Source organism: Cryptomeria japonica, chromosome 10 (assembly GCF_030272615.1).
Source record: "Cryptomeria japonica chromosome 10, Sugi_1.0, whole genome shotgun sequence".
Lineage (NCBI taxonomy): Eukaryota > Viridiplantae > Streptophyta > Pinopsida > Cupressales > Cupressaceae > Cryptomeria > Cryptomeria japonica.
The window spans coordinates 79918723-79942528 of record NC_081414.1 but is presented as its reverse complement, the minus strand read 5'-3'; positions in this window follow the sequence as shown (position 1 = coordinate 79942528).

The following is a 23806-nucleotide window of genomic DNA, read 5'->3' as shown; positions in this document are numbered from 1 at the left end:
GGAAAGGTTCAGTTGACATGGATGATGGAACATTTGAGAATGTTCTCTATGTTCCTAACTTGTCTACCAACCTTCTCTCCATCTACCAAATCACTCACTATGGGAATGGGAAAAAGGTTGAGTTTACCCCAGATTCAGTTGTAGTAAAGGAACTTGATGATGATGCCTTGGTAGCAATGGGACAAGTCAATGACAACTCTAGACTTTATTCATTCTCCCACTTTGTGCCAAGTTCACCTTCTAGAGCCTTGCTTACTCATTCAAATTCAGAAAGTAAGCTATGGCATGAGCGGTTTGGTCACCTCAATTGCCACTATCTTCAGTAGATAAGCACTAAAGACATGGTCACAGGTCTTCCTCGAATCAGTTTTTCAAAGGGTATATGTTCAGGTTGTTCCATGGGCAAGCATCCCGAAGAGAAGTTTGATAAAGAGAAAACTTGGAGAGCTTTGGAAGTTCTTCAACTTGTTCATAGTGATGTAGCAGGTCCATTTCCAGCACCTTCATTCAGTAAGGCCCGCTATGTTCTTACCTTCATTGATGACTACTCCCGCTTCACTTGGGTCTACTTTCTCATTCATAAGAGTGAAGTATTTGACAAATTTCAGGACTTCAAGACTCGTGTGGAGAAGCAATCAGGGAAAGTGGTCAAGATTCTTCGCACAGATAATGGAAGGGAATATGTGAACAAGAGACTTGAGGATTTTTGTACCTTTGAGGGGATTGATCTTCAGCATTCTGTTGCATACACTCCACAGCAGAATGGGGTTGCAGAATGCAAGAATAGAACTCTCAAAGAAATGGCTAGCTGTATGATTCATGCACGTTCTCTTGATCCCGCCTTTTGGGCAAAGGCTATCAGTTGTGCCACACACATCTAGAACCGGGTTCCTCATAAAGCTTTGTAAGGTATTACTCCTTTTGAAGCTTGGGCTGGTAGGAAACCGATTGTAAGACATTTCAAAGTCTTTGGGTGTCCAGCATGGGCTCGCATACCTCCACAGAAACGCAAGGCATTGGAACCACAGAGTCAGCCTTGCATATTTGTTGGATATCCTGAGGGTGTTAAGGCATACAGATTGATGGATCCAGAGACACATGAGGTATTCATTGAGAGGAGTGTTCAAATTGAGGAAATCTCCCCTAGCTGAGCCTCTCTACCTCCTCCACCTTCCTCCATTGTGGATAGTGATGTTAGTGATTCAAATGATGAGACTCCCTCAACTCTGACTCGCAGGGTTCCACCTCCACAGGGTCCACTTGTAGTTGAGGAACCTCGTTCTCCACCTCCACCCAGACCTCATTGGGCTCGCCAGACACTTGTGTCTATGGGTTCTCTTGTTGGGGATCCTTCGAATACATGGAGAACTCAATCACAACATCAGGATCTTCCACATGCATTCATTGCTACCGCTTCCGATCCACAGACATTTAGGGAAGCATCAGGGGTTCCTGAGTGGGACCAAGCTATGGAGGAAGAGTATAGTTCCTTGATGAGGAACAACACATGGGATCTAGTTCATCTCCCTAAGGGGAGAAAAATGGTTCGATGTAAGTGGATCTATTGGACCAAGTTTGTAGCGGATGGTAGTGTGGATAAGTATAAGGCTCGGCTTGTTGCAAAAGGTTTCTCGCAGGTTGCAGGTGTTGACTATACTGAGACCTTTGCACCCGTAGCCAAGATGAACTCCATTCATTTGACACTTGCTATTGCAGCAGCTCATGGTTGGGTTGTACATTAGATGGATGTGAAGAGTGCTTTTCTTCATGGTGATCTTGATGAGGAGATTTATATGGAGCAGCCACAGGGTTTCATCCAGGATACTTCCTTGGTTTGCAGACTAAGGAAATCTCTCTATGGCCTTAAGCAGGCCCCCAGGGCTTGGTACGCCAAGATGGATTCCTTTCTTCTCTCCGCAGGGTTCACCAGGTGTCATTCCGATCCGAATGTCTACATTTTGCGACAGGATGACTCTCACTTGCTACTTGTGCTCTACGTTGATGACTTGATCATTACTGGGAGTACTTCATTCATCATTAGCAGGGTCAAATCTGCTTTGCATGACAGATTTGCTATGACTGACTTGGGTCTTTTGCACTACTTTCTCGGGATAGAGATTTCACAATCCCCTTCCGGGATCACACTATCGCAGCCCAAGTATGTTCTTGATCTACTTGCACGCTTTTATATGGTTGATTGTAAGCCTGCCCCGACTCCCTTTCTTTCAGGAGTCAAGCTTGAGGCTCAGTGTTCTTCTCCACCAGTTGATGCCACTTTGTATCGTCAGCTTGTGGGTAGTCTCATCTACTTGACTCATACACACCCTGATATTTCATTTGCAGTTGGCATGGTTTCCCGCTTCATGTAGGAACCACATGAGCTTCATTGGAAAGCCGCCAAACACATTCTACATTACATCCAGGGTACACATCACTATGGGGTTCACTATGCAGCAGGCATAGGACTTCGCTTGATTGGTTACACAGACTTCGATTGGGCTGGCGATCTAGTTGATTGTAAGTCTACTTCTGGTTATAGTTTTCACCTTGGTTCGGGCCCCATTTGTTGGCAGAGCAAGAAGCAACATGCTCTTGCTCTCTCTTCGACTGAGGCTGAGTATCGAGGTGTTGTTAACGCAGCGATTAAGACCATTTGGCTCCAGCAGATTCTCACAGAGTTTGGATTCACTACTCCACAGTCGACAGTCCTACATTGTGACAATCAGAGTGCTATTGCCATCTCGAAGAACCCGGTCCAGCACTAGTGGACCAAACACATCGAGATTCATATGCACTATATCCGAGAGCTCATCCAGGAGCAGGTCATTGATTTGCAGTATTGTCCTACAGCAGAGCAGGTTGCTGACATATTCACCAAACCTTTCATCGAGAGTAAGTTCCAGCAGTTGCGAGCTCTCTTGGGGGTGTGGGATGTGTCATTAGGGGGGGTCAGCTGACTTCTCCTTCCTCTCTTATGGGGGGGACTTTTTCCTCTTTGAGGTTTTGTCCTTCCTCTTTTCTTTTGTACATTCATCTCTCTTTTGGGGGGGAGTTTTTTTCCCACTGGGTTTTCTCCCTTTCTCCGTTTGTGATAGATTGCATTGCATAGTTTTGCTTGCATTTGCATATTGTACATGGGTACCTATCATCGCCTAGTAGCCGGGACCCATCTTGCATTGTTGACTTGAGTCTTCATTCCCCTAAGTTGCACTTAAGGGGGGGTGTTGGTGTAAATAAATATTCATTTTGGATATTATTACACTTACTTAAGTTAACTTAGGATAATGCATCTCATCGTAATTTGGAATTGAGACACTTAGGGAAGTGTGCACTTAGGGATAGAGCTTGTAGGAGAAATTTCACCTTTTGTGGTCTTATTTTGTTGTTACACTCCACATTCGGTGGGTCATCCACCTCTTGTGGAATATTATATTATTTCTCCTACCTACCCTTAGTATTTCTTACCTACCCTTGTTTCTCATTGAGCCACATGTCATATTTGTGTGCTCATACATCCATATGGCCTTGCCTATATAAGCAGGCCTCTATTCATTGTATTGGTTAATCCAGTTGATCATTTTGTATATTGATGAGAATACAGTTTGTTCTTGTCATTCTATTGTCTCTTTTATGCTTTTCATTATGCCCTTGATCTTGGTAAAATCCAACACTAGGGGATGATAAATTCATGGTAAATACCAAGTTTCAAGATCTGAAAGTGAGTTTTGGGGTTTGAAGAAGGAGGCCCTAGTTTTTTAGGCCTAAAAAGGGGGGTTTAGTATCTAACCTATCAAATTAGTGTTTATTGTCTTGAAACATGGAAAATATATGGTTTTGGAATATTTTTCAAGATGTTTTTTTGGTTTGGAGTTGTGGTCGTACCATTTGTTGGTACTTGCTTTGTAAAAGAGGGCTAATTGGGCCTAGTTGGTGTGTAGCAGGGGGCTAGTTTGAGTATTTCGTCCAAAATACCCATAGTTTATTTTCACATATGTCATGTAACTTCAAAAAGGGTATCCATATATGCAATTTATTTTTCAAGTATTTTCAAATTATTTTGAGTAAATGTTAGAATTCCCGCTGAACAGGGCTACTAGGGAATTGGCCTATTTAGGGACCCGGGTAAGGGTTTGAGAGAGAACCAGTTGATAGGGTGAGTGAATCCTATTGGGTAAAGTGTAATATGGTATGTTCAGACCCTAGGAAGTTTTGAAACAAGTTGGTGAGGTTGAGAGTTTCATTTGGGCATCTTGGTGAAGCCTAGTGAAGGAAGGTGAAACAAAAAGAGTTGATTTTTCAAAAAGAAAGAATGTTGAGTTTCAATGTGATTGATGGAGTGTCCATGTTGCTCTACATAAACTTTCTTTCATCACATGGTTAATTCCAAAAATTTTTGGAATCAATGAGAGTCCTAAAGACATTGAGAGGGGGGGTGAATCATTGTCTAACCGGTTTCTAAAATATTTAAACTTATTTATAACTTTGCAACCCAAAACAGTGTACTGGTAAATAAGAATTAATGTAATAAACATAAATAATAGAGAGAGCATAGAAACACACCATAACACAAAATATTTAATGAGGAAACCCGGTGTGGTAAAAACCTTGGTGGGATTTGTGACCCACAATATTTACTCTGTTAGGTCCCAGAGACAACTAAGAGGGGGGGTGAATCAGTTGTCTAATAAATTCAAACCAAAACAACTTAACCAAACTTAATGCTTAATACCGATAAACCAAAGTTAATGCCGATAGATAGTTTATCAGTTAATTTCAGTACCAATAAAGATTAATGCATGAAACAGAAAGACAATAACATCCACAACACATAACACCAGTATTTGTATGTGGAAACCCTATAAGGGGAAAAACCATGGTGGGAAACCTTACCCACAATTAGATGATACTATTGTAGATAGTATGTGTATACAATAGGGGTCTACACATGTAGAAAGGCCAAGCGCCCAGAGCTCACTGCTCAAACACAAATAGGAGTCACACTGACTACAATTAGATGGTTAAATCCAATAATGATGTACTGCTCAAAATAACATCTTCATATGCTGGATTTAGTATCGGTTCAGTTCTGATATGTCTTCACAAAACCTTCCTTCTACCTTCAAATGATGTCTGCGTATATAGCTCTGCTAATTCTCACATATACCTTATTACAATCATTTTTGCATTCACCTCTCACTCTTCTAGTTTGATCAAAGAAGATCTTACATATATACTGAAGCCTAGGACCAAAATGTATAGGTCAGCTTTACAAAAGATATTACGATAAAAACAATTTACAAGTAAAACAATAACTGATGCAATATCCAATTCAACATGTTAGCTTAATGCATTTACAACAATAATAAATCATCTCCATAGCGTGTCGTGCTGATCTGGAATAGATAAGCATGTCGGTGCTTATCCTGGACCTATTTGTCGGTAACAACAAATATGCAAACACGAATATACCAATGAACAAATCTTCAAGACAAAGTGTCCAAATGATGTCTTCGACATAACCAAGTGTTTTCCATGTCATTCCAAGTGCCAGTGAACAATATATCCTACGGGTGAACAAGATACCAGTGACTGTGCATAAGTCACTTGCTTGCCGATGAACATTGCCAATTCTCCAAGCGCCAGAGTTGATAAGTGTTGACATCAATGACAAAACCATATCAACATATCCAAAATACCATCTCCCCCTTTGGAATTGATGGCAACACAAGATGGAAAAACCATCAAAGTGCCCAAATAGAAATGCCAAATACCAAAAACCAACAATCTCCCAAAAGAGATCATATCCAGAAATCAAAATTCGAGTACATAGAGTAATCAATCTCTCCAAAATAACAATCTCTCCCCAAGGGATAAAGTTTCTCCCCCTAGGAGTAACATGTGTTTTTCCATATCAATCTCTTCCCCTTTGACATCAACTGCCAAACCAATACAAAAACTAGGTTCAAATACAAAATACCAACTTATTCAGTATACCAACTACTCCCCCTGAGAAGTAGCTCTCCTTATCAAAGCCTGAGTAAAAGATTTCTCTGTTAGTTCTGTCAGTTAATGACAAACATCATCTGTCCAAGTCTCTACTAGTGGGGGTATGACCCTAAGCTGATCTCTGAGATATTCAAAAGTCTCCCTAGGCAAAGGCTTAGTGAAAATATCTGCAATTTGTTCTTTAGTATTCACATAAACCAATTTGACTTCCTTTGCTTCAACATTATCTTTCAGAAAATTCAGTTTGATAGAGACATGTTTAGTTTTAGAATGTAGTAGCGGATTCTTAGATATATCAATTGTTGTTGTATTATCACAATAGATAGTTATAGGCTCTTTGCATTTCACCTTTATGTCCTTCAACATTTTCTTAAGCCATAATACCTGTGTATAGTTGGTTGTTGTTGCAACATATTCTGATTCAGTTGTTGATAAAGATGTGCAACTTTGTTTCTTACTCAACCAAGAAATTAATCTACTTCAAAGAAAAAATGCTCCGTCGGTGGTTCTTTTTCTATCATCTACATCTCCTTCCCAATTTGCATCTATGTATGCACATAATTCAAATTTTTCATCTCTAGGATACCATAGGCCAATATTTGTGGTGCCTTGTAAATATCGGAAAATCCTTTTTACTGCTAATTCATGATTTTCTTTAGGATTACTCTAAAATCTTGAAACAATACAAACTGCATTCATAATATCAGGTCTTATTTGTGTCAAATAGAGTAGACCTCCTATCATAGATTTGTACCTAATTCGATTAACAGGTCTAGATTCATCCCTTAGTGATAATTTGTCATTTGTAGTCATAGGTGTGCTTACCGGTTTAGAGTTTTTCATCCCAAATTTCTTTAGTAACTCCTTCAAGTACTTAGATTGACTCAAGAATATACCTTTATCAGTCTGTGAAATCTGCAATCCTAAATTTTTTTTTATCTCTCCAATCATAGACATTTCAAATTCTTGTTGCATTTCAATGGAAAAGTCTTTGCATAGTCCATCTTCTTCTCCAAAGATTATATCATCAACAAAAACTTCTATAACGAAGATGTCATCATTAGTCACTCTATAGTATAATTTGCTATCAGCATTACCTTTAGAAAAACCAATCTTCAAAAGGTATTTATCCAATCTAGCATACCAAGCTCTTGGAGCTTGCTTCAACCCATACAAAGCTTTCCTTAACCTGCAAACCATATCTTTGTTGTTTGTCAAAGAAAATCTATCAAGTTGCTCAATGTAAACTTTTTCTTCAAGATCTCCATTCAAAAATGCATATTTAATATCCATTTGATATACTTTGTAGTTCTTGTGTGCTGCAAAAGCCAAGAATAATCTGACTGCCTCAATTCTAGCTACCGGTGTAAAGGTTTCATTGTAATCAATTCCTTCTTTCTGTGAATATCCCTTACACACTAGTCTTGCTTTATTTCTGATTACCTTACCATCTTCATTAAGTTTGTTTCTGAAAACCCATTTTGTTCCAATTACATTTTTGTCTTTAGGTTGGGGAACTAATGTCCATGTGTTATTCTTTTCAATTTGTTCTAATTCTTCTTCTGTGTCTTTAATCCAGTGTTTGTTTCCACATGCCTCATTAATTGATGCTGGTTCAATTTGAGAAATAAGACATACCTCTTCATTTTCCAGTCTTCCTCTTGTCATAACTCCTTGATATTTGTTCCCAATTATCCAATCTTCAGAGTGGTTCAATCTTACATACCAGGGTGTCTTTGTTTGTTGTTGTTCTTTAGTTATAGTGGAATTTTCAGATGATACCGATGTAAATGGATCTTCATTCTGTACCGGTGTGTTCAATGTAGGTTCATTTGTTAGTATCTCTATTGCCGGTTCAAATTCTATATACCTTGAAGTTCCTCTAAACTGTTCATCAATTTTCACATTTGTACTCTCAACAATTTTCTGCAAGCTCTTGTTAAAACATCTATATGCCTTGCTCTTAGATGAATAACCAAGAAATATTCCTTCATCACTTATAGGATCAAATTTTCCAATATACTCATCTCTTCTAATATAGCATTTACTTCCAAATATTTTGAAATATTTAAGAGTAGGAGTAATATCAAACCATAGTTCATGAGGGGTCTTACCAGTTTCACCTTTGATGTGAACTTTGTTGAATGTGTAGACTGTTGTACTTACTACCTCTCTCCAATATACATGTGGTATATTTTCTTCTAATAACATACTTCTAGTTGCATCCAAGATAGTTTTATTTTTCCTTTCTACAACTCCATTCTGCTAAGGTGTTCGGGGTGCTGATAACTGTCTTCTAATTCCAGTTACTTCACAGAATGTATTAAATTCCTTAGATGTAAATTCACCTCCTTGATCTGATCTCAAACATTTGATTTTCTTACCGGTTTCATTTTCTACCATTGCCTTGAATAGCTTGAATTTCCCAAGTGCTTCTAATTTTTCTCTGAGAAAAGTAACCCAACACATTCTAGAATAGTCATCAATGATTAGGATGAAATGTCTATCACCTTGTAAGCTTTTAGTTCTAGCTAGACCACATAAATCAGTATGAATTAAGTTAAGAGCATTATTGGATTTTTCTGGAATACTTTTAAAAGATGCTCTAACTTGTTTTCGAAATTGAAATTTCTTACATACCGGATTGTGAGGTTTAACAATCTTAGGTAAGTCTCTAATTGCTTTAGTTTTACTAATTTTCACAATGCAATCAAAATTTACATGACAGAGTCTCTTACGCTATAGCCAACTTTCATCAATATGTGCAATCAAGCATGTCTATTCATTGTTGTTCAAATGAAAGATATTACCTCTAGTTTGATTTCTGGTTGCAATTTCCAAACCAGTTCTATTCATAATTTTGCATTTCCCATTCTTAAATTGTAACTGAAATCCTTTTTCATCTAATTGACCAACACTCAAAAGATTATGCTTTAAACCTTCAACATAGTAAACATTGTCAGTATTATGTTTACCTTTAAGAGATATATTGCCTTTACCTTTGACCAAACAAGCTTTATCATCTCCTAATCTTACTAGACCTCCATTATAATCCTGAAAAGTCAAGAATTTACTTTTATCACCAGTCATATGATGTGAATATCCTAAATCAATGATCCATTCATCCTTAACTTCAATTTTAGCTACCAGGGCTTGCTCTACCAGTTGAACAGTAGGTGCCAATTGATCTTCTATTATAACAACAAAGACCCATCCATTGTCTGTCGGATCCTCATCAAAATCATCAATGACTCCTTCATTAGCAAGATAACAAGACTTGCCTTTATTTTTCTTAAATCTGTATCTCTGATATTCAAGGTTAGGCTTGTATGTTCTTCTAGCTTCTTCTTTCAATCTTGCATGTCTATCAGGGCATCTTGAAGACATATGACCATTCTTATTATAGTTAAAATATTTAAAGGATGATTTACCTTCATACTTACTTCCAACTGGACCTTTAGGCATTTTTCTTGCACATAGTGCTTCAAGTTCTTCATTTTCTCTCCTCCTTTCTTCAAGTTCTCTTGCATAAAATGCTTTCCAATTAGACTTGTCAAATAATGATGCAGATGATGTTGATGCCTTAAAAGCTAAATCTATCTTTATAGTAGCAACATGACCAAATTCCTCGATTTCAAAAGCTGAAAGTTTTCCAGTTAATGTATCTCTAGTTACTGATGTACTAGGCATTGTTCTTAACTCATTTATAGTAGTAACTTTCATTTTGTATGCTGGTGGCAATCCTCTTTAAACTTTTGAAACAATTTCATCTTCGCTTAAGGTTCCTCCACAACATTTAACACCTAAAACAATTTCATTTACTCTTTCCATAAAAGCATAAATTCTTTCATCTTCTTCCATTTTCAGATTTTCATACCTGACCCAAAAGCTTTGAAGTTTTGCAATTTTGACTATAGAATCTCCTTCATTCAATGTTTCCAAATGGTCCCAAATAGCTTTAGTAGTAGATCTATCTGATAATCCCATGATTTGCTGATCTGATAATGTGCTCAAAAGTGCTTCTCTTGCTTTGCAATCATTTTATTCATCTTTTCCTAGGGTTGGTGGATTAGGTTGACTGGGAGTAGGAGTAGTATAGCCATTCTTTGTAACTTCCCAGATGTCCTTTCCAATGCATTTCAGATGTGTCTCCATCCTGATCTTCCATATGCCATAGTTGGTTCCATCAAGTTTAGGACTATCCTTCCTGAAATAGTTAGAAGACATTGAATCTCCTCAAGTTGTTAAACTTCTACAAAAAGAGGACTAGGCTCTAATACCAATTGTTAGGTCCTAGAGACAATTGAGAGGGGGGGGGTGAATCAGTTGTCTAATAAATTCAAACCATGACAACTTAACCAAAATTAATGCTTAATAAATCAACCCTTTTCTTTATTCTTCTAAAAATTGAATCCTCACAAATCTTCCTCCTAGCTAATTAATTTCAATTAATTAGTTAACCCACACAATCCCTCCAAATCATCTTCCTAATTTATCATTAGCCTAATAAAGTCTTCTAGAAGCTCCCTAAACCCACTTAACATTATTCTGCTAATTTTTAATTCCCCCACTCATTCTCTCTCCTAATCAAATCCTCCTACAAATCCTATATCACCTAATTCTTCCTCTAAACCCCTCCTAATGAGTTCCTAGTGGCTAATCATCATGATTTTCCACAAAGTCAACTCCTTGTCCCTTCCATCCAACCACTAGCTCTTAATACTTTTTTCCTAGGTGTATGTGAGATTTTCAAAACCTCACATTCCTCTAGGCACCCCCTCTCCCAAGGAATTTTTAATTCCTTCTTATTCCTCCAATCCCCATGATCATCCCTTTTAGGGGAATTTTAAATTCCTCCTCGCCATTCTTCAAGGAATGTCACATCCCTTGCTCCTCTCACGGCACATTGGGAAGTCTTCCCAATGCATCTTTCTCTTCTCAAGGCACCTTGGGAAGTCTTCCCAATGCACCTTAAGGAGTGTGGAGACAATAAATGTCTTTAAGGCATGTCTCTTGGTCTCCACACCCTCTCTTGGGCCTTGTGTGAGGTCACAAGAAATCCTAGCCCTCCATCTTGGATCCATCCTAACCATCCATTTTTCCTCTCCTCTTCCTATAAATTGAGGACTCCTGATGCAGAGGGATCCCCTACTCTAGACCTCTCAAGGGTTCAATCACTCAAGGTGACACTCAAAAGGATACTTCTACATGCTAGGTGAATCCAACTCCCCATTCCAACTCCTATTGATCATGATTGATCATCTCATCAATATGACTAAGACTGCAATTTTAAGGTTTTGATAATATATTTACTCCTATTGAACCCTACTCTAGGATCAACACATGGCTCTTAAGCCTCTCCATACCCTAAATCCAAGGTATACTCTTCCCACATTGCATTTGTAATTATTACAAACCATTAGACTCCAAACTAGGTTCACAAGCCAAAAATGCTCAACACTTTGATTAAATAAAACCAAAGTTACCTTCTTGTTGTCCTCTTAGATATATCTATACACAGAGGTATTTAAATTTTGAATTGGTTCAAAAATACTCAATCTCTCTTGTGTGATTCTAAAAAACTTTATTTGGAACAATATATTTAAAATTTAGACAAATCCAATGGTTCAAGTCTGAGATATGACCCCCGCATCATGCTACATTTTCTGTGACTATCATTGTGTCACACTAGGAATGCAACAGTCATAAAAACCTCTTGTATGCATGTGCCATCTCCTTCATGGAACCCTGCACACACCTTGGAGAGGTAATATACATCATTTGCCTCATCCCTGCCCAAAATTAGGTTTGGTTAATCTATAAAACAAAAGATATCACATTTATAAGGTCACGAGTTACCCTAGTTCAAGGTTTTGGCAAATTTTAGTAAAACTTTGATATCTTTATCAAATGAACACAAAATCAAATGCCACTACCTCCAAAAAAAATTTAGATCATTCCTTTATCATTCCCAAATAAGAAAATTTCAATATCTAAACATTAAATGCATCAAAATTAACAAAAAATCTGACTATCACGTTGAAAACTCAGAAAATACACATAAAAAGATGGATTTTATTGCTCCAAATGATTGTCTTTGACCAAACACTCAGCATATCCCTCAATGTAATTTTCTTACAACCTTTTATAGCACTTTTGGCCTCCAATACTGAACCATAACCACCCAACTACCTCTAACCACATATTTTTGTCATTTTTTGCATTTTTGACAATAAAAGTCGCTCAAAAAGTTGTCATTTGACAAACAAAGTTGTCAACATGAACAAACTTGACCCCTAACTCTACCAACACACAAAAATGGTCTTAAGATGACCTTAAAAACATTATTACATGATTTTATTCCTCACAAACCTATTCTACCCTTTAAAACCCAAATTTAGCCCTTTCTAGGCCTAATTGCCAATTTTGACAATCTTACACTTTTTGACCTTTCTATTACCTTTCATTTCATTTATTGGCTCTAATGGCCATGATTACATTGTTTTAAGAACTTAAAGGCCTTTTGGACTTCATTTCCACTTGATTCTCCATGAGGGCCTATCAGTGACCCCAGTGCGCCTTGTCTTCATGGGTGCTCCATAGGTGTTTTATAGGTGCTCCTGCACCATACTCTCGGGGACAAAAGATTCAAGGTCCCCTTGAATGGCTACCTCCTCTTTCTGGTCTTCCAATTCATAGGTACTTGTTGTTTGTACCCAGCAAGAAAATTTCTATACTTTGGTGGCTCATTGCAACTCCTCCCAAGCAAATGGTACTCAATATAAGCACCTCCATTATCGTCATCCATGTAAACACTTAGCAAACCTGCATACAGATGATTAGAAAAAACAAATATAGTATCATCATTGATTTCAATATCAGCTTGTTCCATCATAGGAATATTTTGTGCCAGCATCTCAAGTGAGTCAACCCCACCATGGCTTCTCCATTCTTCCTCTATGTCTGCATACAATTCCCATAGATCGGGTTCTTCTCCTTCACCAAATTCATTCTCATTATCATTTCATTCGCCTTGGCATCTCAACTCATCATTCACCTTCAAGGCTTCCTCATTAGCCTTCTTATTTGCTGCTATTAGCCTCTTCATAGGCCAAACTACCCTCTTTTTCACCCTCAAGTGCCAACTCTTCACTTTCCTCTCTAGGTTTTCCAACCTCAACTTCATTTGTGCTTCATGATGTTCATCTTCCTTTCTCAATTGCTCCCTCTCTTCTGCAAGTCTTCTTAACTTCTCATCAATCTCACCAAGTTCTTTCTTCAATCTACTCAACTCTTCTTCATCTATCCTCTTCTTCCTTCTCTCATCTTCTTTTCCTTTTTGCTTCCTTTCACCATCCAAGTATTCTATGAAAGCATTACACAACTCTCTTTCTAAGCTTGTCAAATACATCTTCTCACTTATCTAGGATTCCTACACACATATCCTAGACCTTTTGCTTAGCTCTGATATGATCTGATGTAGAGGGATCCCCTACTCTAGACCTCTCAAGGGTTCAATCACTCAAGGTGACACTCTAGAGGATTCTTCTACATGCTAGGTGAATCCAACTCCCCATTCCAACTCCTATTGATCATGATTGATCATCTCATCAATATGACTAAGACTGCACTTCTAAGGTTTTGATAACATACTCACTCCTTTGAACCCTACTCTAGGATCAACACTTGGCTCTTAAGCCTCTCCATACCATAACTCCAAGGTATACTCTTCCCACATTGCATTTGGAATTATTACAAACCACTAGACTCCAAACTAGGTTCACAAGCCAAAAATGCTCAACACTTTGATTAAATAAAACCAAAATTACCTTCTTGTTGTCCTCTTAGATATATCTATACACAGAGGTATTTAACTTTTGAATCAGTTAAAAAATCCTCAATCTCTCCTGTGAGATTCTAAAGAACTTTATTTGGAACAACATATCCAAAATTTAGACAAATCCAATTGTTCAACTCCGAGATATGACCCTCGCATCAGGCTACATTTTCTATGACTATCATTCTCTCACACTGAGACTGCAACAGTCATAAAAACCTCTTGTATGCATGTGCCATCTCCTTCATGGAACCCTTCACACACCTTGGATAGGTAATATACATCCTTTCCCTCATCCTTTCCCAAAATGAGGTTTGGTTAATCTATAAAACAAAAGATATCACATTTATAATGTCACGGGTTACCCTAGTTCAAGGTTTTGGTAGATTTTAGTAAAACTTTGATATCTTTATCAAATGAACACAAAATCAAATGTCAATACCTCCAAAACAAAGTTAGATCATTCCTTTATCATTCCCAAACAAGAAAATTTCAATATCTAAACATTAAATGCATCAAAATTAACAAAAGATCTGATTGTCACGTTGAAAACTCAAAAAATACACATAAAAAGATGGATTTTATTGCTCCAAATGATTGTATTTGACCAAAAACTCACCATATCTCACCTTTTATAGCACTTTTGGCCTCCAAGACTGAACCATAACCACCCAACTACCTCTAACCACCTATTTTTGTCATTTTTTGATTTTTTGATAATAAAAGTCGCTCAAAAAGTTGTCATTTGACAAACAAAGTTGTCAACATGACCACACTTGACCCCTAACTCTACCAACACACAAAAATGGTCTTAAGATGACCTTAAAAACATTATTACTTGATTTTATTCCTCACAAACCTATTCTACCCTTTAAAACCCAAATTTAGCCCTTTCTAGGCGTAATTTCCAATTTTGACAATCTCACACTTTTTGACCTTTCTATTACCTTTTATTGCATTTATTGGCTCTAATGGCCATGATTACATTGTTTTAAGACCTTAAAGGCCTTTTGTAATTCATTGCCACTTGATTCTCCATGAGGGCTTATCAGTGACCCTAGTGCACCTTGTATTCATGGGTGCTCCATAGGTGTTTTATAGGTGCTCCTGCACCAACTCCATCCATCCATTTTTCATCTCGAAGCTTAGTAATCTTATGCTGCCCTTTTGAGCCTAGGAAAATCATCTTAGCAACCTTACCATGTGAAAATCATATCTCATCCATACGTAATCATCTCATCCATATCATCCTCCAAAATCCATTTCATATTGTGCACAACATTGGAGAGCCATCCACATCAAACAAACAAGAGGAGCACATCAAGTGGAGCATCATCCAAGGGTGCATTCACTTCATCAAGCTCCATCTGAAGGAGAAGGTATAAGGTTTGTGAGGTATATGCATTTCATTCTTGTTTTGAGTATTTCAAATTATGTCTTTCAATTTTATATGATTATATGTTTGATTTTCATATTTGCTATCTAATCCACCTCACTAGTCTTTTCCCCTCTTCATTTCGGCATGCCCAGTGGGAGCCACATCCCTAAGAACTAATGTTTTTTATGAGTTTTTGTGAGTTGTTAGATGCAGGTTCTGGAACAGCTCGAGGGACTACAAAATAGCGCGAGTGACTTAGGTTTAGCGTGACAGAAAACCTACTTTGGCACGAGCGCAGGCGGATTAGCGTGAGCGATAGCACATCAACGTGACTGACCTGACATATTTCAATTTTTTTCCCACTTTCTATTTAAAATTTAAAATTTTACTATCTATCTATTTGTTTACCGTGAGCATAGGCATTTTAGGCGAGCGCAAACATTTTAGCGTGGGTGATTTTTAATCAGCGCGAGCATTTTTATGTTATTCTTGCCCAGCTATTTGAATTTTAAATTTTGAAAATTTTACCCACTAACTCCCACAGGTCTTTATTTTAAGGTTGAACATGAGCGTAGGCGTTTTAGTGCGAGCGCAAGCATTTCCGCATGAGCGTTTCCGACCAGTGCAACAGACAGGTATAAAGTCCTTTCCTATTCTATGTGTTCTGTCATTTTTCATTTTACTAGTTTATTTAGTTCAATGCATACGTAAGCATTTCGGCCCGGCTGACTACACTTCAACGTGTGCGTTGTTTGTGCAGTACAGTTAGGACTAATTTCCATCTTTTTAGTTTTACAGTTTAATCCGATTGTGCAAGACTAAAAAAAATCAGAAAAACTACTAATCTCGCTGTTTTGCAAGTTGCCTAGCAGATTCAACCAAATGTTGTGCATTTATTTAAATTAGGCACCTAGATATTAATTAAAATGGAATGAACCATTGTCTTACGTGTTTTTAAGAAAAGTGTAATGGTAGGAGAGTATGCTCTCATCTAACTAGATGATCAGAAATCCAGACCCTCCAACCTTTTCTTGTTTGATTACGTGTTTACCTCTAGCGGGCCTGCCCTCCCAAATTGCTCTTTGAGAAGGTAAGAGGGGAACGACCCAAGTGAGTACACCCAGACCTGGGGTTCCCAACTCACTATAATAAATAGGCCATTGACTATGAAAGGGTCAATGGTTGGGGCTATATGAGAGTTCACTCTCACATTGGGTGCTTAGTAGGATCCTAGAGATCACAATCATGCTTGCATGACTACTAAGTTCTTGGTGCTTCATTGGGCTATAGGCCTCAATTGCGCTTGCGCAAATGCAAAGGGTAGCTCCTAATGGGAAGACTTACTAAACACCTTGTTTATAGTGACCAAAAACCTTCTAGTCATTGGTGCAAGAGGTCAAACCTCTGAAGCCGCCCATATTTTTACGGCCCTTAGTAGAGATACAAAGTTTGCCATGAGGAGTTTTCATGGGAATTGATGCTTGGCTGCCCCGAGAAGTGAGTGCCGTGGAGGGGAGCCAGTAGGGTCAAGCATCTAAGTGTCCACTCTGGGTAAGCATAGTTGGGAAACCAATTGAGATCCAATGGCTATTATCCTTGCCAGCCTTAAGAATGTTGTATATGAGCATGAGTGTCTTTGAGATAATATGCATTTGATCATTGTGTTTGCTTTGTTTGGTACATACTTTCCAAGAGTAGACTAAAGACACATCACTATTCCCCAAACACTTTGCAAAAAGAAAAAAAAGGATCACTTGTCAAGACACAAACAATTGTCCAAGTCATTACCCACACAAAGTCCAAAATTGCATCAAAGCTCCGTCCGTCCCATTCTCCATAAACCCAAGTGAGAGGATAAGAGTCCAACCTCCCTATCAAGTTTGTCCTTTTGAAACACCAACTATCATCAAAATCCAGGTGGTCGTGTCCCTTCATACAACTTGCCATTCGAATTGATCCTCTTTTGAATCATTTTCATGCTAAGAACAACCTAGTCATCAAATTTCTTCTAAGTCATCACTATCACACCTCCTCAATCAATCATCCTCAAATTTCCTAAGGACTTAGCATATCAAATCAATCTCTCACCACATTCAAATCAATTTATCAAAATCCAAATCCAATCATCCTTTAACCCAATTTAACCTCACATCAAGGTTGCATACCTTGTGAAGTTCCATTTAGACCTTATCATTAATCAATTGGCTTGCGTGCTTGAAGAAGAATCCTCTCCAAGTATCTTTTTCCTAATCCTTTGAGTTGATCAAGACTCTTAACTCACGTCTTTACTTTTCCTAGGGTCATTAGTCAACCCTTGGTGTAAGAGGGGCTTTTTAATTATCATTCCCAGGTCTAAATTCTGCCCAACTTGGTCATTGCCTTGCTTGTGGTTTCATCCACCACCTAAAATCCTCATCAAAGGACTAAGGTGTCAAATCCTAATCAAATCTGGGCTCTAATGCAAGAACCCCCACCAAATCAACAGAATCCCTTGTCATCAAAGACAAAATCCAAAATTCCACAAACATCTTGCTAAGTCCTTTCATCAAGAGATTTCCTCCTCCAAGCTTTTCTAACTCTCATCGTGTATTGTCACAACTCGATCCCAAAAGAAAAAGATGGTTGAACAACAATATGGCATGTTAGACATTAGTGTCCTATATGAAGATCCCATGCAAGATCCTACACAAAGCGGGCAACCTAGGAATCAAGATCAAAGCCAAAATCCTAACATGGTTAGCCAAGATGAACTCTCCCCGGAGGTGCAAACCTTTCTAGCAGACTCTTATAACCAAGAGATGGTTGAAAAGTTCATCCAACACAATCCTACTGCACTTGTAAAGACTCTCCTTGAAAATGGAGCTCAACTTATACCTAAATTTGATAAATCCACTCTCAATCAATAACCACAAGGGGATCTTACATCCACACAAAGGGTCGTACCTGCTCCTCAAATTCAATAAAGCACAGCCCCATCAATCATCCAAGCTCAATCAATGCCACCCACGGAACTTCCTACCGTGGTCTTCATCCCACCTTCTTCCACTTTACCATCTGTACCACTATCAAATCCAATCTCATCCATCCTCCAACACACTTCTATACCACCTCCTTCCATTCAACCACATATTTCTATTCCACAAACTTCCCTTCCTGTCAACAATGTCGCAAAATTTATCCGGGCCATACTCAATCAGGTCATAAAAGTTTGTGGACCCCAACCATCACCCAAGTCCCTATGACATTGGTCATCACATCTCACATTCCCGCCTCCTCAGCATATCAATACATTGGTGGTGGTTCAGCTTCCTTGACTCATCTAGTTCTTGGGGCAAATACAATTCATCATTATCAAAATCCACAACAAGACCTCATCAAGGAAATTCAAGACATGAAAAATATCATCAGGGACAAGAAAGAAGGGACTAACAAAAGGAAACCTTACTCATTTGTGTGTGTGTGAAAAGTGGACTTGTATCTGTAAGCACAACACTTAAATCAAGTCATTACATACATGGTTAGATAGATATAAACATGAATATGAAAACCATAACAAATCGACCCATTGCCTTCTAAAATATGCAAGTATAAGATTGCTCTCAGATTTCTATAAGCAATCCAGTGACTAGACAACACCAAGACGAAGGATTTTAATCTATATGAGCATGATATTAATGCTAGATGGATGCAAGATTAATCTAACAAGATTTAAGCAATAAATGAGATAAATGATCTAAATATGTATGCAATATTCTCAATGAACCTAGAGCCAACTCAGTATAATAACAATATATTCTCGAAGATTTTTGAATGAGAGATGAGAGCCTGAATTTATAGAAAATTCAGAAAGAAACCAAAGGCTGAGATCAAATTACGATGAGCGGTCAAGATTTTCCAAGAGGAAGCACAATCCGGGTGAATTGATGTGATTGGATGCTTTTCTTAGTTTTAAAGGAAATTGAACTAAAATTAAGATTAAATCAAGAAAAAACTGATTTATTCTCTATTTCATTCAATTTGAATATATAATTGTTTTAATTGCTTTCTTTGAGATTATTCATCAATTTTTAATTTGTTTTTCAAGATTATCTCCAATTGATTTCTTTTCTCAATTTTTAATTCTTTCTTGGTCAATTAATTCATTTTTTGATTTATTTCCTGTTTTGAAGATTTGTGCTCAATTGATTCATTTAATTAAATCAATTCCTCTTTTTGATGATTTAATGGCAAATTGATTTATTTAATTAAATATGCAAAAGATATTTAATTAAAATAAATAAGGTAATTGTTTTAAAATGATTTAATTAATGAAATAAATATTTAATTAATATTGGGTTATTAATTTTGCCATGTGACATTTGATAATTAAAGGATTAATTGTGTGCTCAAGATTTATTTAATTGCCTTTGGTTAGGACCTTGGTGATGTTGTCAAGATTAGGGGCTCATGGTTTAGATGACCATTTTTAGGGTATTACATTTGCCCCTCTTTGAATTAATGTGCGAGCAGTGCGTTGGTTCAAAGAATAGTTGATGTCTAGGAGATGTCAGTTCTGAACTCGATTGATCACAAACTAGATGAAAGCAAGGTGTTTAGCTTGATTCAAAGAGACGAAGTTGAATGTAGTCTGATTAAAGCGATACTGATCCTGAACTTGATTGAACTTAGGAACGATAGAAAACAAAAGATACCGAACTTGAACTTGATTGAACTTAGATACAATGAGTGATGATAAAAATTGATCTTGAACTTGATTGATCAAGATACGATGAGAATAAACTGTCCAGCTTGATCCAAAGCAATGAATACTGAACACCTGCTTAGATTGAGTGTGAGGATAAGCTATCCAGCTTGATCCAAGAGGAAGCACAATCCAGGTGAATTGATGTGATTGGATGCTTTTCTTAGTTTTAAAGGAAATTGAACTAAAATTAAGATTAAATCAAGAAAAAACTGGTTTATTCTCTATTTCATTCAATTTGAATATTTAATTGTTTTAATTGCTTTCTTTGAGATTATTCATCAATTTTTAATTTATTTTTCAAGATTATCTCCAATTGATTTCTTTTCTCAATTTTTAATTCTTTCTTGGTCAATTAATTCCTTTTTTGATTTATTTCCTTTTTTGAAGATTTGTGCTCAATTGATTCATTTAATTAAATTAATTCCTCTTTTTGATGATTTAATGGCAAATTGATTTATTTAATTAAATATGCAAAAAATATTTAATTAAAATAAATAAGGTAATTGTTTTAAAATGATTTACTTGGAATGGTTTAATTAATTAAATAAATATTTAATTAATATTAGGTGATTAATTTTGCCATGTGACATTTGATAATTAAAGGATTAATTGTGTGCTAAAGATTTATTTAATTGCCTTTGGTTAGGACCTTGGTGATGTTGTCGAGATTAGGGGTTCATGGCTTAGATGACCATTTTTAGGGTATTACATTTGCCCCTCTTTGAATTAATGTGCAAGCAGCGCATTGGTTCAAAGAATAGTTGATGTCTAGGAGATGCCAGTTCTGAACTCGATTGATCATGAACTAGATGAAAGCAAGGTGTTTAGCTTGATTCGAAGTTGAATGTAGTCTGATTAAAGTGATACCGATCTCGAACTTAATTGAACTTAGGAACGATACAAAACAAAAGATACCGAACTTGAATTTGATTGATCAAGAAGTGGATCTTACTGATCTAGAACTTGATTGAACTTAGATACAATGAGTGATGATAAAAATTGATCCTGAACTTGATTGATCAAGATACGATGAGGATAAACTATCCAGCTTGATCCAAAGCAACGAATACTGAACACCTACTTAGATCAAGTGTGATCAAAGATACTCTTTGAACCCTTGATTGAGTTTAAACAAATAATCAACTTGATGAAAAGCGATGAAATTGATTAACGTTAAGAGATTGATTCAGATAAAAGACATGGATTAGCTTGATATGAAGTGATGAAATTGATATGCCCCTAGAGATTGATTTGATTCAGATGATCGAGAAATCTCAACTTGATATAAAGCGATGAAGTTGAGATGCCCCTAGAGATGAGGTCTTATTTGATTTTCTTTAGTTGAAAAAGAAATTTTATTTTTTTTGCTCGACATTCGATGAAGATTTGAAAATTTTCTTGACATTTGAAGATGTGAGATCATAAGGTCACAAATATGCCCCCTCAGAAATGAAATTGAAAGATAGCGAGGGTACATAATGATTATAGGCAATTTTAAGTGATGATAAGTTGTTTGAGAACAAATTGATTCAGAGGAATTTTTGAAATTTTAGTGAGAAATTGAGCGCAAAGTTGATTTGTAGAAATTAATTTGAGATTCAACGTTGATTAACAGGAAATTGAGCACAATTAGAAGAGAGAATGAGCTTTTGATGAAAAGCACTAAGTGGTCCAAATTCAAAAATTGACTAGCAAAATGATCTCGAATTTCGATTTCGATCCCGAAAATGGAATCAAAACGGCCAAATTAGCGAAGGGTACAATTTTCGTGTCCATCGGAGCAAGTTGAAAAATTAGGTTTTTGGCTATATATGGGACAAAAGTGTCACTTTCAATTCATTTTAACCCTCCAAGTTTGAAAATTCAAAAAGCCTTATGTGAAGAAAATGGTGGTCCCTACTCATCAGCATCGATTCGAGTGCCAGAGGAGACATAATCGACCCCAAAACCATGAGCCAGCAGTAAGTGATCGATCTTAAGCCTGTTTATGTTTTCAATTTTGAATTTGTTTACTCATTTTGCAAGTTTTTTGCATGTTTGGGGTCGGGCATCACGGTTTATTATGCGAGATAGGATCCTATCTCGTATGAGTAACTGGCATAATTTCTTTTGTCATTTAATGTCATTAGTTTTGTCATTCGGGATGCACCCTCATGTCGTACAACAGGTCTCTAAAAAGACCATTTTGTCGTGCGAAGTCTAAAAGTTTGTCGTTTGAGGTTGTTTTGTCATGCAAGAGCTAATCCTGGCTCGTACAAGATGATGCTTATTTGTGTTTTGTCATTCGAGAGACAGTGAGTATTTTTGAAGGTGTAAACATGAAATTTTAATTTTGTTTTTGACTTAGTTGGATTTGCATGATGTTTTGCTTCTCTTGTAGGCTCATTTGGAATGTTTTCTAATGCTTTGTTGTTGGGTTTTTGTAGGTTTAATTACCTCCTATGCTATTCAGATGTGTTTACCCTCCTACTTTGGCATTAGTGCGACATTTATCTAAGGTTGAGTAGGCTCATATTGACTTGTGTGGCTTGACTCATCTATTGAGATTACCTGATATCCATGTGAACCACGAGATGCTCACGCCATTGGTAGAGCGTTTTCATTCGGAGAATAACATGTTTCATTTGTCGGTGGGGGAGTTGACTATCACTTCTGAGGATGTATATAGGATCCTCTGTATCCCTTTTGCTAAGGATAAGGTGGATTATGATTCAGGGCACCTTCCAGGATTACAGGTAGTGAGGCATGTCTTCAGTGATCCTGACATTTTGACTCGTTCCATGAGTTGGGACATACTTATGAGCAGGTATAGTGAGGAGTATCCTCTGGCATGCATTCTAGCAGGGTTTATAGGCTATTTTCTGATGCTAGAAAGAGGGCAACAAGGCTTCCAGTGTGGATGGGGTCGGATGCTAGAGAGGTTGATAGAGACCCCTCAGAGACTTGGTTGGGGTTCGTGTTTATTGGCCCACATGTATCAAGAGATGCATGAGATCGTGTACAGAGATGGGCGAAGCATGGCCGCCGGTGTATATATTTTGTAGGTGTGGGCTTGGGAGAACCTTCCTGTTTGTCGGCCCATAGTAGATGATAGTAGAGAGCTCGGGCAGCCAATCATATATAGGTATGTTGGATATATTATGCAGCCCCATCTTAGCAAGACAAAATTTTGGAGATGGTAGCTCAATGACCTGATAGCCATCATATGGAGACCATACAGAGGATTGGAGCCATGGGATGACTAGCGGCTAGTTCGGAGGGACCTGTTTGTTACACACCCACTGATCGGGAGGTCACAAACCATTGTAGAGCAATTCGTCATTTTTTGAGTGATGAGGCAGTATGGCTGGCCTCAGGGAATCTCATAGGAGTACATAGCTTATGCATGGTATGCAGATGAGGAGAGACATGGATGGTCTCCATGGTTGCTGTATGCTTTGGTGATGTAGGAGCTTACTGGTTTACACCACCTGAGGTGGGATTACATGGATGATGTAGCGGATGCGGGGGTATTACCCCAGTATAGAGATTATTTTCAACAGTATTCATTCTCACGATTCACAGATCTGGGTGAGTAGGCTCCTCATATTGAGGATGTTGAGGATGATGCCTTCACACTAGCATAGGGACAAGGATAGGGCCATAGGTAGGGACATGCACAAAGAGCTAAGGCTCCATGGCGGATAGATGGTGATCCTGGTGCTAGCAGCAGCAGGGTGCTTGTTGAGGGTGGATAGTAGAGGGGTGAGGGCGGATCCCTAGGAGGAGTGGGTGGGACTAAGGAGGAGAGAGAAGCTCCTAGATAGGTTCGGCAGTGGAGAGATGAGTAGGGTGGAGCGAC